The sequence below is a fragment of the Papio anubis genome, chromosome 6 (genome assembly GCF_008728515.1).
Source record: "Papio anubis isolate 15944 chromosome 6, Panubis1.0, whole genome shotgun sequence".
NCBI classification, from domain to species: domain Eukaryota; kingdom Metazoa; phylum Chordata; class Mammalia; order Primates; family Cercopithecidae; genus Papio; species Papio anubis.
In genome coordinates, this window is record NC_044981.1 from 90,360,382 (window position 1) to 90,380,212 (window position 19,831).

The window sequence follows — 19,831 nt, forward strand, 5'->3', positions numbered from 1 at the left end:
TATTCTACAATAGCCATACTCAAACAGAAGCTCCACTCTCATTTTTAGTCTTTGAATTTGCTTTCTTTTTTGTGGAATACTCTTCTTTTAGATATTTACATGATTCCCGCTATCATATCTTCTGGATGCCTGATCAACTGGTGCTTTTGATACTTCTTATCCTCACCATTTCCTCTAACATTTCTCCTCTCTCATTATCCTTTTTAAGTGCTTTGATAACACTTATCATAATTTGAAATTGCATGACCTATATTTGTTTATTGTCTGTCTTCTTCACTAGAATGTAAGCACCTTGAGGGTAGGGGCCTGTTGTCTCTTATTCACTACCCGGAACAGTTTTCGGCACATAGTCTATCAATAAATAATCGTGGAATAAATGAAAGAGTAATATGACAATTGTTACCTGTTTTTATCCTATGTTAATCTATTTTTTCTGATACTCAGAACTGTAATTGGAAATAGTGAGGACAAGCAAGTGTAAACTCTCTATATCTAAGGTTTCTGCATCTTCAGATTCAAACAAATGTGGATTTTTAAAAATCTAAAAATAAAATAAAAGTAACATATCCATAAAAGTGCACTATAACATCTATTTACAAATTACATTGTATTGCATACTGTAATCTAGAGATCATTTAGAATATATGGGAGGATGTGCATACCTTATATGCAAATACTACACTGTTTTCTATAAGAAACTTGAATATCCTTGGATGTTGGTATTGGCAAGAAAAGTCTTGGAACCAATTGACTCTGGATACCAAGGGACAATTACTTATAAAAAATTGTGGTAAATTCTTATTCTCCATTTAGTTTGACTGTATAAGCACAAAGCCACAATGACAATGAGAACCAAGGAGTAACCAAGGATTAAATTTGCATATAACATCCAATAATCCTAAGAACTAGGAAAACAATTTCTCTTTTTCCTTCCCTCCCCACTTTCCCCCAACTCTTTCCATTATCTCTTGACTAGGAACATGAGCTTTTTCTTAGGACAAATTATAAGATAGAGGTACTATTACAGAGACTCATCATAGCAAGTCCAAGCTTTTGTGCTTTAAGGGAAAAACATCTGAGGACAGAGCACCTTCGGGTAAAGATAAATGTTGAAGATTTGCAGGCCTGGCAGAATCCTCTACATAGATTTCTATGACTCATTATTTTCATAAAATATTTTATTTTATCATGTTCAGAATACAAAAACTTTAGTGTTCAAAAACTTCCAAAACTGCTGCTTATGAAGAAACCATATTTCCCCATCAAATGATTTTTGAAGTTTGAAAAGATAAAGTTAAAATGCTATCTGTGATTTCTAATGGCACGCCAGAGCATCAGTTATTTATTTTTAACTATATGCCTGGAAGGACTAAAATGGCTAATACCACTTTGTATCAGAAATTCTAAATAAGAAAAAATATAGAATAGTGAGATGTGTACAATAGTAAAATACATTGAAGTGAATTACTGCACCTACATATATGCATAATATAAACTTACTATGGTCTAGTACACTTATTTTTAGCATTACTAAATCACAGATCAAAAATAATAAATAAATAAATAGATCTTTAATTACAAGAATATGTGCATGATGTCTAATTCCACTTCATGTAAGAACCATTAGAATATTAAAAGGTCATCCTTGAATGTATTTTCATCATACTAATCATAGAAACTGTAACAGCATCATATTGTAGGTAACAGATGAGTTCAGCCCTAAGGCTAAATTCTGGTGAGCTGTGACTTTTGACTGAAATATAAAGGTCATGTCTATGAGCTGAAAATCCAGTCATCCACAGTTTAGTGTCATATTAAGATTGAATAGTACAGGAGTAACAGAATGCTAACTTACATGCTGAATCACTGATTGCACAGGTAATGATAGCCCACCACATGTATGTAGTGAATTAAAGAATCTTTTGCCCTAAATTATGAACAATTTAAAAATATACTGGAATTAATAGTGTCCTTGCTATGTCAATACATACATAATTGGAACTAGCTATGGTTTGAATTATCCCCCAGGAGTTCATGTGTTGGCAACTTAATGCCTCTCTATCCTAAATGAGGGTCTGCTTTCATAAATGAATTAATATTGCTATGACATGAGTGTATTCATTATTGCAGGAGTGACTTTGTTATGAAAGTGAGCTTTCTCTGGATCTCTTGCTCTTATTCCCTTCCCTTGTGATGCTCTTCACCATGTTGTGATGCACTGAGAAGGTCCTCTCCAGATGCCACTGTCATGTTTGTGAAATTCCCCACCTCTAGAACCATGAACTAAATAAACTTTTCTTTATAAATTACACAACCTGTGATATTCTGTTAGAGCAACAGAAAATGAACTGACAGTTTCCAGTTTTCTGAATTTTGGGGATTCCGAATTTTCTGAATCTCTTCCTGATCCTGCTATGAGATTCTAAGATTTCAAAATCCGGGTTAAAAAAATGAGAAATGTTCTAAGCTTGGGAGGAAATAAATAAAGCATAAGACGAAAATGGGGCTGGGCACAGTGGCTCATGCCTGTAATACCAGCACTTTTGGAGACCAAGGCAGGAGGATTGCTTGAGGTCAGGAGTTTGAGACCAATTTGGTCAACATAGCAAGACCCTATCTCTAGGAGAGAAACTAAAAACAACCAACCAAGTATGGTGGCACATACCTATAGTCCTAGTTACTTGGGAGGCTAAGGCAGGAGGACCACTTGAGCCTAGGAGTTTGATCTGCAGTGAACAATAATCACACCACTGTGCTCCAGCCTGGGTAACAGAGGGAGCCCCTGTAAAAAAAATTTAAAAATTAAAAATTAAAAAGGACTAGAAAATCTAATATCCTCATACATTAAAGTATAATAATAAATATTATAATTTCAGGATGTAATTCACATGACCCCATTCTAAAGGTTGTGAGAAATAAATCTTTTGGCACAATATCTATGTTTAGAACTTTATATCTTATGATAAATATGAATATGGAAAAGACAAAGTTACAGAATAAAAATGTTAAATAATTACATTAATAAACAGACACATGATACCTTAAAGTCAGAAGAAAAGAAAATTAAGGAACAGTAGAAAATTAGTAAAATTCATCATTATTTTTGAATTGAAGGATAATTATTCAGTTAGCAATTAGACTTGTTTTATCTGAGTAACCCAAAAATAATGGATGGTGAATTTAAAAAATAATACCCTTGAGGAAAGAAAGAGCATACTTTATTTTACGTTAAAACTTGCATAAATGTGTGCAGATTTTTGACAATATAGCTGATCAAGTTGATGCCTTGAGAATCTAACCACTGATAGAAATACAAAAGTTCTTACAAATCATAACTTTAATTCCATAATTATTCTGTATTCATTTCAGGTACTTTAAAACACACCGTTTACAAAAATATTACTTAAAATAATTTGTCATGAAAATGTGTTTCCTGATCTCATCATTGAGGCCTTCAAGAGGCAGACTTTTGGGATATTTGTATCTTACCTGGTTGGGAGACATAGTTTCTTAGATTTAAAAAGAGACACTCAGTATTTTTATATACTTCTGTTAGTTAGCAAATTATATTTTCTCTCACCGATTGGATCGGTATCCATTGTTTATTAGTAATTGTGAGTTCTAGTGCCTTTTCAGGGGAATTATATATGGTTGTTGGACATGGAAAGAAACACAAAATATCATAAATTATTTCTGTTATAGAAGCCTGTTATTCTTTCTGGATGTGAGTGAAATACTCAATACTCAATTTTATTTGGTAAGAATGACTATGTGCATCAAATCTAGGCTTAAATATTCTCGACACTATCAAAAATTTTCAGTGTAAACATTGTATTCAATCTTAGAGGGTATGTCTCCTACAAGGTAAGATTTAGTTGTCTATGTGCATATGTGCTGGGGTTAGGCAGCGGAAGATACAGAAAGCTCTAAGATTAACTTCTTACATTTCCTTTGCTATTTTCAATGCTTTTTCTGAATTTCTACTTATTTGACTTCATTAAAAATGAGTGATACTTCAGGTTATTGACATTTACTGAAATTAACTTTAAAATCTGTTTTATATCTTATATTTTTGTTGCTACTGAAAACTTATTCAAATTATTCAATGACCTTTACTGAAAAGGAATATATTTTTGTACATGGTCATTTACTAAAGAGTTTTCCTTAGGTTTTATCAACCAACAATGCTAGCCCTTTGAATCGTGGAGGTCTTCTTTTTCTTTTCACCCATAACACACTGGCAATGTCTATCACCTCTGGCAGACAGCTAACAAAGTCAGAAGGATTTTCAGTCTACTCCTGGCCTCCAACTGCTATTTCTATTCTGTTTCCATGGCAATGGAAATAAGATATATAAAATAATAATAAAAAAGAAATGCTTTTACTTGAGAATTTTCCAAGCTTTTGTCAAGCTTTTGATTTTCTTTATTAAAATACAATGTTTATTTTCAAGTTAAGTAATCAAATACTTAGTAGTTGTTTCTTGAAACTTTATTTTTATTCCAGAATCCAAGTATTTAGGAGAGAATATATTTACTTTGAAACGAAAAACAAAGTGACTTTGACATGACTCAGCCTATAATCTGTTTGTCTGTGATATCCAAGACAGCCAAATAGTGTCCTACTGGTTCTCAGTGAGGCTCTAACCCCAGAAAGAAGACATCATTTGCCTTGTTTGGGGTTGGTTTGGGGTTGGTAGGGGATGGAGTATTGCTTCTGAAACTGGTGGAACTGCTGCATAAAATGAAAGAAAGAATCCAATTTCAATTCAAAATGTGTCCAGAGTACAAAGTGATGCTTAAAACATCACAGTGACAATTTTGGAAGCAGATGGATGATGCCAGCTTGGTTCTGTAGAGCTGCTCATGTTATCCTTTCTCAATAGTTAGAGCCTGTTGTCATAGGCTGCTACTCTTTTATCACACCTAAGCTCCCAAAGGTAGATATCAGCTTTAATGTATGCTATCTCTTTTTTTTAAGTATCACTTCTGAGAATTAATTACCTCATTTTGTTGCCTTCATTTTATGTTATATCAAACATCTTCCGTTCTTCTAGAATAATTCATGACTTTACTACTTTGGGCAAGTAGACAGAGGTGTTTTAAGACCAATTCTGCATTCTTGTGAATAGTATCATTGCCTCACTAAAATCCATGATTATGGTCACAATCTGATATGGAGCCACAGCTCAAAAATAAGATGCTGGTTGCAGTTATCTTGTTGGTTTTTTCTCTTTCAATTGAAAAAAAAATCCACTTTTTACATTTTTATAGAATAAACAGAGCTATAACACGATTTTTTGACCATTTTCATAGTTTATTTCAAATGCTACATACCAGATATATGTTCTAGTAACTTTGTATTTGTTACAGCCTTCCAAACCTCACACATAACACATCCCACATAGACATGTCTTTGAAACAGGAATACATTATGTCACAGGTCTACACTCCTCTCTGGCTCCCATGATCAGAGTGAGATTAAAGTAACTTAGGCATTTTGCATTATATTTTATTTAAGTTCAATTTATGTCTGTTGAGGTATTTTTCCCATGTTCTGATATTTCCTGGCACTTAGAGATCTCATGACTGCAGAAGAGAATACACAAGTGAAAGCAGAATGATGAAGAGCATGAGATGTGAACTTCCTGAACTCAAATCTAACACCCTCACTTCTTTACTGTGAAAACTGGTGAGGTTGTTAATAAATATCACCACCCCTTATTTTTCCAATCTATCAAATGGGAACAATAGTTATAAATAGTTAAATAATATGATTGATGAGAAGATTAAATATATCTGGTACACAATAAACATGGAAACATATTTTACAACTATATAAATTAAATAAAAGGTAACAAAAGGGAAAGTAAGTAGAATAACCATTTAAATATTGCCCAATTGCAATCATTTTTACAGTAAAAAAGGGTGCTGAAATAATAAAAATATATAATGTGTGAAATATTTATGTACTTGATAAATTGTTATACTGTTTTGATTGATAAATGTTCTATTGTTTTGATGGGTGTATAAAATAGTTCAACTCAAAAATTACTTTGAAAATTAATCATAAATAATTAAAAGTATAATTATATGTAGCAAAATTAATTTTGAAATTTGCATTGATTTTAAAATAACATAAATACAATAATGATATTTGGCACATAATCATATATTTAATCAGTTCAGTGTCATTGTTTCTGTCCATAGCAAGGTATCTTGCAGTCCACAGCTCAGGCTTGAGCACCAACTAATACAATGAGTAGAACCTGGGACAGCAACACAACCCCAAACCACAAGGAATTAGCTGTCTCTGATAACTTTGGTCCTAGTGTGCTTGACCATGTCCCCATATTCCCTGCATGATATTCTTAAAATTTCTTGAAGGGAAAATGTTAGTTATACTATTAGAAAGGGTTGAGAGAGAGATTATATTTCTAGTTATCTTTCAAATTTAACCACGTGTGTCTCTTTTTGTTAGCTGAGTTTATGTGGAACTTCAATGTACAATCGACCCTTGAACAATGTGGGGATTAGGGGTTCTGACACACTGCTCAGTCAAAAATTTGTATACAGCTTTTGAGTACCCAAAAGCTTAAGCTGATTGAGTACCCAATAGCTTCCTGCAGACCAGAAACCTTACCAATGACATAACCAGTCAATTAACATATATTTTTAAGTTATATGTGTTATATGTTGTATTCTTAAAGTTGTGTTATATGTTGTATTCTTAAAGTTAGCTAGATAAAAGAAGATGTTACTAGGAAAATCATAAGGAAGAAAAATGTATTTACTATGTATTAAGTGGAAGTGGATCATCATAGAGGTCTTTGTCTTCACATCGAATAGCCTGAGAAAAGAAAGATGAAGAGGGATTGTTCTTGCTGTCTCAAGGATAGCAGAGGGGGAAGAGGTAGAGGAGGTGGAAGGGTAGGCTGGAGAGGCAGGCACATTTGCTGTAACTTTACAGAAATACATTGTTATTTCTGCCTTTTTGCTTTTTTGTTGCTCTAAAAATGTTTCTAAATAGTACCAATCCTTCTTCCACTATTTGCTTTAGTTTTAGTGCCCATATCCCAGAAGGAGTCATTTTCTAAAAGTAAAAAAAAAAAAAAAAAAAAAAAAGCAATCTTGAGTAATCCGAATCTTTCTGCCAGATTGTCTAATGTCATTTCTTTTCTGGCACTGCTGCTTCTACATTTCTGCCTCATCATCTGGCACTGGTTTGGAAGCACTCATCTCCACCATGTTGTGGTCTGTTAATTCCTCTGGTGTGCTGTCTATTTGCTCTTGAATTTCTCCAAGATCTGTATCTTGACACTTCATCTCTCGTTTAATTTTTTTTTTTTGCCATATCCACAATATCTTTCATGATTTCCTTGATTGACTCTGTCATAAATCCTTTGAAATTATGTGTAACATCTGCACAGAATTTTCTCCAACAGAAATTTTTGTTTGTAACTTGATGACTTTAATGGCTTTTTCTATAAAAATGATGGGATCTTCAATAATTTAATCTTTCCAGACTTTCATGATGTTCTATGAGGGTGCGCTTCCATAGCATTTGCAATCCTTTTCATAGAGTACCTTTTAATGAAACTTAAAGATCCTTATGACTCCTGATCTAGGGGTTGAGTTAGAGATGTTGCATTTGGGGACAAGACAACTACCCTTTCATGCTGAATTCACTGAGCTCTGGGTGACCAAGGACATTGTCCAATATCAAAAGAACTTTAAAAGGCAATTCTTTCGCAATGTGGTTCTTCCTGACTTCAGGGACAAAGCATCAATGGAACCATTATACAGGCCTTCTTGTTGTATAACCTGTTGTACAGGCCTTCCTGTTGTATAACTAAAAGACTGGCAGCTGGTGTTTATTCTTTCCCTTCAAGGTTCAGAGTTTAGCAGATTTGTAGATAAGGGCAGTCCTAATAATAAACCCAATTGCATCTGTGCGGAACAGAAGAGTTAGCCTCTCCCTTAATTTCTAGTGTTTGCTTATCTGTCTTACTCATAAGTGTCCTTTGTGACATTGTTCTCCAGAATCAGGCACTTTCGTCTGCATTAAAAACCTGTTCAGGCAGATATTCTTTTACCTTAATGACTTTTTTAGTGGCATCTGGGGACTCAGATCCTTGCCCTTTGTATACAAAAACTGTTATCTTGCCATTTTTAAAGCCATACTTCTTTCTAAAGTTATCAAACTATCCTTTGCTGGAATTAATGTCTTCAGCTTTAGATCTTTCACCTTCCTTTGGTTTTAAGTTCTCAAATAATGAATTTGTTTTTGCCCAAATCATATTAGTGTTTATAGCTATGTTTTTCTTATAGCAATCTACACCCACATAAGCTGCATTTTAATGTGAGATTAAAAGATATTCTAAAAACAGTGCAATGTCATGCCTGCTGGTATAGCTGCAGTGACAGCTTGATGAGTTTCCCTTTTTTTGTTGTTTTTTGTTTTTAACAATGGTTCTTATGTTGGATTCATTTATCTCGAAATGGTGGGCAACCACAGCTGGAGACCTCAATCTAAGGTGCATGTCAGGCAATTCAACTTTTTCTTGTAATGTGATGACTTTTCTCAGTTTGGGAGCACTCCCAGCGTCACGAGTGCCATTTTGTTTGGGTTGCATGGTATTATTCAAGGCTTAAGATGTTATACTAAATATCATAAAAAATAAGCAAGAGCACAAGATACTTTTTACTGTGATACACAATTTACTACAGAGATGAACTGCTCATAAAGAAATGATTACCATCACACTTGCAATATTTGCACTCACCGCAATAGTAACAGGAGGTGACTACAAAATTATTACATTAGTATAGGGTATATTAGTTAATTTTATGCAGTTTTGTTTTATTATTACATATTTAGGTTTATTTACTTTTCTCTTGACTGTGAATAATATCAGATATTATCTGTAACTGTGCACATAAGTTTTAATAAATTTTAACTTTATAAAACATTTGTGTATATTTTATGTAGTACGTGACAAAAAAATAGACTAGTATTCACATATATTTTATGCATTCATGGAATCTTAACTTTTTCTTTTATACATATATATTTCTAGACTACCTAGTTTGTCTGTAAAGTTTTTTCAAATCGTAACAAACCTTCAAAGAAAGTCCATAAAATTGGACCTGCACAATTCAAGCACATGTTGTTCAAGTGTCAACTGTAAGTGCTTTGTGCAACTTTTAGCTTTATGCTTTGTTAAGAAATGAACAATTTGGGCAAGTCTTAACCAGTCAAGACATTGGGGCAACAATTCGGCTAGTTCTGTCCCAGGAAATTCCTGTTGTCACCTAGGAATATGACAATGAAAAACTGTTAGTGTCATTGTTTTGACTTTTTAAATTTAAGTTACTGCAGAATCAACAATGTAATAACATTACCTAGTTTTAAAAGTCCGTGACAATCAACTTGTTTCGGTGTTGGGATGACAATATGCAATCCATTGTATTTTTTTCCCTAACTAATCACATGATTACGTACACTTTCTACATGAAAACAAATATAAGAACAAATGTAAAATTAAAATATAACTTTTTTCAACATGAAGAACATTATAATAAACTGGCCTTTATCTAACAGGTGATAATCAGATGTTAAATAGAATAATTAACTTAATCCAGGATGAACCTAGGAGCATTTTGACATTACCTTGCCATCAGGAGTTAGTATCAATGTTTCTGAAGAGAAGTAAATTCTCTCTATTGCTATCACTCTCTCTTTATTTGAATTGCAGTTTTGAGTTAGTTTTTTGAGTATTTCCTTTTTCTATTCATTTGCCTTAAAACTATCCATAATTTTTGTATTAATTAGGTAAATAGTACACAAATTAGCCTTTTGAATAATTCATTTATAATACCTGTAGTCTTTATAAGACTATAGGTAGACAACATAAAATAAAATTGATAACATTTACTCTTAAATAATATTAATGATAAAAAATGAAATCTAAATGCCAGGTTTAGTGAAGTAGAATTGGACTTGGAGAAATGGGAGTCCGTAGACAAAAATACAGAAAAGAAACTCATACCCATACTGTTAATATTCACCGGGCCAATAATCAGTATAATTTGATGCATTACAAAGGTTGATTAATAATTTAAAGTTCATCTGAAAATAAGTGAAAAAACAATTTACTCTGATTCAAAAAAACTTAGAAAATGAAAAAGGAAATTTTAAAATTCCAAACTTATTTATCTTTATTTTATTAATTCAGTAATTAAATTGGCTTTAGAGTTGTCCAGCCAATTATTTCTGAAAACAAGTACATCAGTATTTGTATAATTCTAATTATTTGCTTGTAATAAAAATTTTTTGATGTCAAAATAGCAGGATAAATGTGGTCAAATTGAAATTGCCTCTATACTTTTAGAAGATCATGTCTTTAGAGAACCATCTAGGAAAGACCCTCTCAAATATACTGCTTTTCCAAGCAAATAAAAACATTTTTACAAATGCTTTGGTTACTAATTTACCAACATTAAACCCCAGCATAGAAGATGCAAGAAAGCAGGACTCCTGAAGCAATGGACCAAGCCCAGGAATATAATTGAATATAGAGATTCCTGGGGACTTGTTTTGAAAAGACTTGAAATACACATAGGAAAGGCACAAAAATAAATGTTCACTCATCTCTGCATAAAAAACCCAAAAAACAAAAACAACAACAACAAAAAAATTTTTAAAGCAGATTTTATTTTTATTTGAAAGAGTTCAAGTACAAAACATTATAAATATGTATGTATTTGTGTGTATACATGTGTGTACATATATATAATTATATATACATTATGAAGCAGAAAGGTAATATTGCAAACAGTAATGTCTACCCCACAATGTAAGATATTGAGTATGATCTTCAAATCCTGTGCTCTCCTCAATGATTACATGAATCTTTCTCCCAACTCCACCCTCAGTCTTTGGTTAAATGTGTTTCTCATCATCATCTTATCATGTCTGGTATGTATTAGTATATAATTTAGGTCTATCTGTTGTTTTAAGGTTGTAAAAGTACAATTATAATTTCTTTATTCTCCTTTCACTTGATTTTTAGTCTAAATGTTGTCTTCTGAGATTTGTTTATGTTTATTGGAGTACTCTATTTTCACTCTTGCATACTTTATTTTTATATAAGAATCTGCCAATTTTTTATACACTCTATTGAGAATGGGTATTTGTGTGGTTTCTATTTTTTTCCCCTATTATAGATAGTACTTCCATGTGCAGTCTTGCATAAATCTCCAGAAGCAAGTATACAAGAGTATCTCTAGGCTATAAACTAAGTAATGGATTATTGAGTTCAGGATATGATCATTTTTCATTCTATTCTATAATGCCAAACCTTTGTCAAAGTAATATTCAACTGTTTGTGAACATTAGACTGCTTCATATCTCACTGACAACTGATATTATCAGACTTCTTTAATCTTGCCAATCTGGGAAGATGAAAAATAAGTAATTGCGGTTTTAATGTGTATTTTCATGACTACAAATGAGTTTGAATACATATTTATACTTATTGGACACTCCTGTTTTCATTCAATTGCTTGTTTTCTTCGTATTACTTTATAGGAGACCTTTATAAATTCTAGATATTAATCCATTGTCAGCAATATTGTAAAGGTGAATATCTTTTGCAACGTGTGTTCCAAGTGAAAATTTTGTTTCTAATACCTGTAAGAATGACTCACGAATAGTAGTTATGTTCTTATCTTCAATGTAATAAATATATTCTTATTTTAAAAATATATTTTCTATTTTATATGTCTTACTTAAGTACTTTTTCTACCATGAGGTCATAAAAATTGTTCACAATGTTTTCTTCTAACATTCCATAGGTTTCCTTTTATATTGAATTTTTTATCTTTGTGGAACAGATAGTACCCTATGGTATAGGATAGAAATAGGCAAATATATGATAGATACACACACACACATACTTGTGTATATATATATATCTACTCATGGGAAAAATATTGTTCATTGATTTCTCTTTTATCTAAAATGATGGTCCTGTCATACATCAGGCTACCTATATTTTTACCCGTAAATAATAGAACCTAAATAAAGCACTTGGACAGGTTATTTTTATTTTTAATTATATTTTTCAAGGTTCTTTCAAAGAAATACTATTAAAATAAATCTATTATAATATATAGACGCTTTGTGTTTTTCATTTAATGTGTGATCTAAACATTGTCTCATATTTTTACTCAATCTTTCTTTTTTTTCTTTTTCTTTTTTTTTTTTTTAACGGAGTCTCACTCTGTCATCCAGGCTGGAGTGCAGCAATGCGATCTTGGCTCTCACTGCAACCTCGGCCTCCCAAGTTCAAGAGATTCTCCTGCCCCAGCCTCCTAGGTATCTGGGATTATAGGCACACCCCACCATGCCCAGCTAATTTTTGTATTTTAGTAGAGACAAGGTTTCACCATATTGGCCAGGCTGGTCTCAAACTCCTGACCTCAAGTGATCCACCTGCCTCAGCCTCCCAAAGTGCTGGGATCACAGGCATGAGTCACCATGCCCAGCCCAATCTTTCCAAATATTATTTTCATGAAGCCCAAGAGTCTTACTTTCATATCACTGTGTTATGATCTGAACATGTGTGTCTCCTCCCAATTCATGTTGAAGCCCTTATCCCCAGTGTGGCAGTATTCAGAGATGAAACTTCAAAGGACATAATTAAGGTTAAGTGAGGTCATTATGATGATGCTCTGAACAGATAGGATTAGTGTCTTTACAAGAAAAGGAGGAGAGAACTCTCTCTCTCAACATCATGTGATGACAGAGCAAGAAGGCAGCCATCTGCAAGCCAGGAAGAGAGCCCTCCAAGGAATCAAATTGGCCAGCGCCTTGATCTTGGACTTCACAGATCCTAGAACTATGAGAAATAAATTTCTGTTACTTAAGTCACACAGTAAGTAGTATTTTCTTATGGAAACCCATGCAAATGAATACATACAGTTTTAGCATTATTTAAGATGTTTTTAAGCACTTTAATGTAATAGATAATGCTATGTAGACTGCACCAGAGTAGAGATGTAGTTCAGATCTTTGAATTACTTTTTATAATAAATCCCCAGGAAAAAGTTTAGCAAATCAAGGGAATAAGCATCTTTACAGCTTTCAGGAAACAAATGTTTTGCCATATTGTTTTCCCAAATAATTATATCATTATACATATGTTAACAATACTGGAGCATATCAATTGCACAAATAAAATTCAGAGACTTTGTTATAGCTCTATTTTAATATTAAAATGAAACTGGTATGATGGTACCTCATGAATACTTTGGTTTTCAATTTGGTACCATATTCTTTATGTTCAGCTGTTCTTTAATTACACAGACTCTAATTTTGTGAATCTTAGCCAAAGAAAATTATATTTGACTCGAATAATTCTGTGTATGTACATTTGATAAATCATAAGAATATGTTTGCAATTTACTTATCAACAAATTATATACCCTTATATATACAAAAACACATTCAAGGAAGTAAGTTTACCCAATAACTATCTAATGGCAGAAAAACATAAGAAGACAAAGGCTATATTTTAAAGCACATATACATGTAAAAAAGTAACTATAGTACTTACATACACTATGGATATGTATCTATGTATGCATGTGACATATATACACACATACTCACACATACAAATAAGCCATTAATAACTAAAATCTACAGAAATTGATGGCTTCAGTGCACTATTTTAGAAGAGAATCTTGAACCTTACATACAAACATACAACACCTTACATACAAACATGCAATATCTGAAACTAATAGCCAATTGATTACTTCAATAAACACTTGGCCTCTTTTTGGTACTTAAGAGACATTTTCTGAAATATGCCTTTTAAGCTTTCAATTTGTAGGTTTCTGAATTAGAACATGTGAATTACAAAGAGCCAAATTACTGCAAAGCAGTGGCATTTACATTTATTTAATATTTCCACTCACCTTATTTCTCCTGGGAGCAAAATAAGCTGCTGCTATTTGCTCAGAATTGGTGGCCATGATCAGACTGACTGTCAGAGAGTCCCTGTCTCTCTCACTAATTTCAAGCTCTATTGAATAGTGCTGCTGTGACAGAACCAGTGTGCAACATTTATTAGCAGCCCTGGCACAACTTGGGGAAAATCTTAAAGAAACTTGTGGATGTTGCTAATTACAGGGAAAATACTAACAGTTTTTCCTTTCTTTCTTTCTTTTTTTTTTAAATTTTTACTTGTTTGGGGTTTGTTTAATAAACACATCACCATGGTAGAGTGTATTGCTATAAATAATATCAACAACCAACAGGTATTATAAAACAAAATACAGATGGAATATTATTCCATAAATGGAAGAAATAAACTAACAGAAATCATGCACCATTAAACTTGCCTAAGAGACAAGAAACGTTCTCTCCCAAGCTATTTTCACAATCTTCCCTTTGAGATATCTTTCATGTACTCATTTATTCCATTACAGAAAAAAGTCTAAATGCAATCTTGCCACTTCCTCACCTGGAATTCCCTCTTTATTTTTGTGTAATCATCCGGTCTGTAAATCTCTACCTGTACTAATGTGATTTTTACCAATGACTTCCTAGGTACTATATTCAAATGACATTTCTGTTATTTGTCCATTTTGCCTTTAACTTTTTCCCTAATGTGTATTTTTGTACTATACTATTCCTGAAATATATGTATACTTTGCCTAATGTCACTTTTTGCATGTTTTTTTCCTTCTCAGATTCTATGAGTTTCTCTTCAGTCCACTGGGTAAATTAAAAAATTCGTAGGTCTCTTTCTTGTAGTTTTTCTTTTTCTTCTTGGACTTCATATTATCCTCCTAGTAATCTCACCTCTCCTTATGGGTTTAGCTACCACCTGGATTAACTCACATGTGTTTATTTGTCTGACATTGCCCATTTGACAGCATAAGCCATAGTTTTACTTGCTGTTTAACCTCTCCACCTATACAGTAACAGATATCTCAGACTCAATCTGTTTTAGAAATCTGTTTGACATGTATACAAAACCTGAACAAAGGCATACTCTCTGACTCAGAATTCCACAACCCTGTCCAGCCTCCATGGAAATGTATGAAAATGGACACCAAAAACCATATATGAGACTGTTCATAGTATCATTACTAATAATTACTCCAAACTGATAAATCCCAGACAATAGAATAAATACATAAATTGAGGTCAATTAATAAAACGGAATACTGCACAGCATTGCAAACCATTGCTCAGCATAACAGTATCAATTAATCTTGCAAACCAAATTCTGAGTGAAATGAAGCCAGAATAAAAATGTGCATGTTATATTATTTTATTTCTACAAAGTTCAAAAGTTCAAAAAACATTTTTTACGTTAGTGGACAGGATCATTTTTATTTTTGAGGAAAAATATGGGTTGTTGGGAGAATAACTAGTTTTTGTTTTTATTGTGTGGCTGGCAATGTTCACCATTCTTTGTCTTGATGTGAGTCCTGGTTCCGTGTACACTCATCTGGTGAAAACTGATCAAGCTATACAATTATGAATTCTACACTCCTTTATCAGTTACAGTTCATGAAATTATTTACTAACATCACTTTAAAAATGATAATACATTACCTCCTTATGCTACCACATGAATAATTTTGGAAGTATATTTTATCATGACACTGTCCTTCATAGAATTCTTCCATTTTTCCATTGACCATAGGTTGAAACACAAATTTCTGAGTGTAGAATAAAAGATCTTTCATAATCTAGTTTCTGTCTAGATCTAGCCTCATCTTTTCATCTGTTTTCATCACATGAAATCATTTTGATAATATTATTTCTTCACTATTAATTTTCCTTGTTTATTGTTTTAAATTCCTGTTTAATTTTTGTTTAAATACTCAAATTTAGTTCTATGTAGCCTATCTTGACTTTATGAGGCAGTGAAGAATTTTTTCCTATATAATCTTATGTCATTCTTTGTGCACCTTTCTTGTAGCATCCTTTCCAGTCTTTTTTATATAGAAATAATATGGAATTAGATAGCAGTCAGGCAACAGAGGGCAAAATTTTGATATATTAAAAATATACCCCCAAAAAATTAGAAACTTAATATTTTGCAAGATTTTACTGACTACATTATTTATTACCTATTTCAAAATTGGGAAAAAAATAATGCAAGCTCTCAAGACATTGGTGTAAATACTGATGCAAAGTTTTCTGATACTGTGAATCATTCACCTGCAATGTAAAGTTTCTATCTACAGCCTGAAGTATAAGTTGAGTAGTACAAACAAAACAAAAGGTGCAATAAAATGCATCCAAGCAACTATCCAGAAGCACATTGAATATAGTAATAAGCATATATTCTGAAATATAATTATATATATATATCATCATGTGTAACTAAAAGTATAAACATAGTCTCATAAAATTATCCAATTATATTTTTCCACTACAATTAATCTCTAGGTTTACTTCTGTGTAGATTATAAACACTTAATTAAACAAAGGGCAAAGCAAAGAAGTTTTTCCATTTTTCTCATGGAACTAAAGAAAAATGTTCAGATATAATGATTATTTGCATTATTCTCTTTGTTTTAACAATAAATTATGTGACTTTAGAGTACCTTAAACAGGCACATTAATTTATATTTGCAAAATGTATTCAAATGTTTCAATTTGCCTTATAGGTAGATTCAATCCTTGTTCTGCCACTTTCTCATATGTGTCATTGAGGAAAACATATGTCATCTATAAAACTGAAATCACAATGTCTTTCTCAGAACTTCTCTGAGATTTAGAGATAAATATTTAAAATATTTAATACTATGCAAACTGGAAAATCCATAAATGCTATATATTATGATTTCTAGTAAAACGAATGAAGTTGACTAGACTGAGTTATAAAATTTAAAGAAGCTGCTAAATTTGGAATTCAACTATAACAATTATTTAGCTATTAATAATTAGCACTTGTATAGTAGACTCTAATCCTCTTTATTGACACACTAACTTCTATCTTTTCTCACTGATATTTTTCACTGATACGTTCTCACTGTTACTGAGTTTCTTGCTTGCAGTTTTACATGTTTCGAGAACTTGCCTCAAAATGCAGGTTACTGTTGTATAATAAAAGAAACTGGCTGGCCTTTACCCCATGCCTGATTCGGACCCTTGAAACCCTTGGAATTTCCTGAGTGATAGGAATGTCTGTTATTCATGGTGGTCCTCTGGTAGCACACATAAGCTTATGCTAATGAGATGACTTATGACTGACTCCTAGATAGTTTATAATAATGAGATGACTCAGGTTGGAGATTAGTTCCAATCATGTGATTAAAGGGTTGCGGCTTTGAGTCATGCAATATCACCTTGCCCTCTTGGGAAGAGAGGGTGCTGGAGATTGAGTTGAACCACACCGCCAAGGATTCAGTAACTCACGCCTTCATAACAAAGTCCCAATAAAAGCTCTGGGCACTGAAGGTTCAGTGACCTTCCTGGTTGGTGATCCACATGGACATGGGGGTGACAGGTCCAGAGGACATGGGAGCTTCTAGTACCCTCCCAGGTCTTTCCCTATGAATCTCTTTTTTTGCTGGCCCTGATTTGCATATTTTATGATAAAACTGTTATCACTACTAGCACTTTCCTGAATTCCTGAATTTCCTGAGTCCTTCTAGTGAATTACTGAATTCCTCAGGGGTTAGCAGGCACTCTCAAATTTGAAACTGTTTTGTCAGAGCATAGATGCTTGTGGCTAGTGTCTGAAGTAAGGGTAGTTTTGTGGGCAACTGTCCTTATCTGTGAAATTTCACCTAGCTCCAGGTACTTAGAGTCAGAATTGCATTTCAGTGGCAAACCAAAATGCTTGGATTGGGAAAGGTTACACAAATAAAATAAATTTTTAATACGATAAATACAGTAATACACACTTGGTCTATATGGAGGCGTCTGCCACTGAGTCCAACTTATACCTTCCTTCTGTGCAGAATTGTACACTCAGTGTTGCCAACAGTTGTAATTTTAAAGGGAAAGGACAAACCCTTATTTTTATATGAAATCTCATGGTTTTTAAAATTTTGTCAGATAATGTCTGGCCTTTGGCAACTTGACACATTTCATTTAAAATATATTCTGGGAACTTCAGTCTGGGGCCCAACAAAAAAATACCTTCGAGATCATCATACCTGTCATTACAAGAAAAAGCTGAGAAAACTAAAAAAGCAACTACTTTTTCTGGACATATCTGAAGTCTCAGGGAAAACACAGACATGGTAATACAGAGTCATCATCAGGATCTGCCTTACCTTACTGGAATAGAGCCATAAACTGGTAGGAACACTTAAATGATAATTTCGATGAATTACTAGAGACTGAATATAGATTAGCATAAAAGTGAGAAAGTCCGGAAGGGGCTGCCGCCTTTGGGCTCAGCACACTTTTATGTGGTTTCTTTTCCAGGAAGCCCACCAGGTTCTCATAATGAAGTTCTAACTCTAGCAGGTAAAGAGGAAAAATAAACATGCAGGCATCAAGACAAAACATTAAAATATGTGTGGGTAAAATAGAACTACAGGGAAATTGAAAAATCCACTAATAGAGTTGGAGAGTAAAACGTCGCTTTTTTAGTAATTGATTGGCTGAGAAGGAAGAAATCAGAAAAAGAGATAATTGATATGACAAATATATTCTGATCATTTAATTACTTGGACATGTATTTCCATTGTAATTTATTTATAACTTTATGAATTTAATAAATGTTTAAGTGATTAGAGTGTAAAAGTCTAACTGATAAGAATATAAGCTATGCTAAGTAGGCAAAAGATAGTAAACCTTTTTTATCCTTATTTAGTTTATCAAAACAAAGGTTTTTAAAGCTGATTAAAGTTCTGCAAAAAGCTGTCTAAATGATAGTGTTATGATGTTTCAAAAATATAATAAAGGGCTTTTGATAGACAACAAGAAGTAATAAGTGCTAAATGTTCTGTGACATTTATATTTCATAAGTGTAAACCTAATCCTTTTAAAACACATTCATCATTTAATTTGTAAAAGAAAAAAATGTTATTGTAAGTTTAAAATGCTATAATAATTAGCCCTTTTAACTTAATCAAGCAACTGGTTTTTTAAACAATTTTTGGGGGATTCTTAGTGTAACTATTGTTCTTCTGTCTTGCTCAGGATGAGTAATACTAACTGCATTATTTGATGACCTCTGTGGTTTAACACAAGAGAAATTTACTTGTCATTTCTGTCGTATTCCAAGGCAGTCAGCTAGAAATGTAAGGAGGCCTTCCTCTAAAGACGTTTATTCTCTATCTACCTGGTAGGTTTGTTGCTAAATGAATGAATTGGGAGAAAGAGGGAATGAAAGATCTTTCAAGATTGCAAGAAGTAAACCCCATTTGTGCTCACATTCCTTTGGTCAGAACTCATATACAGAACGTGGCCCCTGCTAGGTGATCAGAATTGTTAGATACATGGATTTACTCCTGGCATATAAATACATCAGAAAATTAGTCTCAAAAGTCGCAGAGTGATATCTTTAAAGGGACACCGTTTAGTTATGAGTTGAACCAGAATTTGTGGTTTCTGTTAGTTCAAAATTGTTAAAAATTCTAATCGCTTACAATAATCTAAGGTTAGATTGAAAGACAGAATATGTAATTTGAAGAAACTTTAATTTCGTCTTGCAATCAATTAGCAGTAAGTACTGAATACTCTAAATTACATTTAAATCATTATTTTGCCTAAATAAGAGACAAAATAACTACCAAACATAAATGTTGTTAAATAACTTTTATGATATATTGGATAA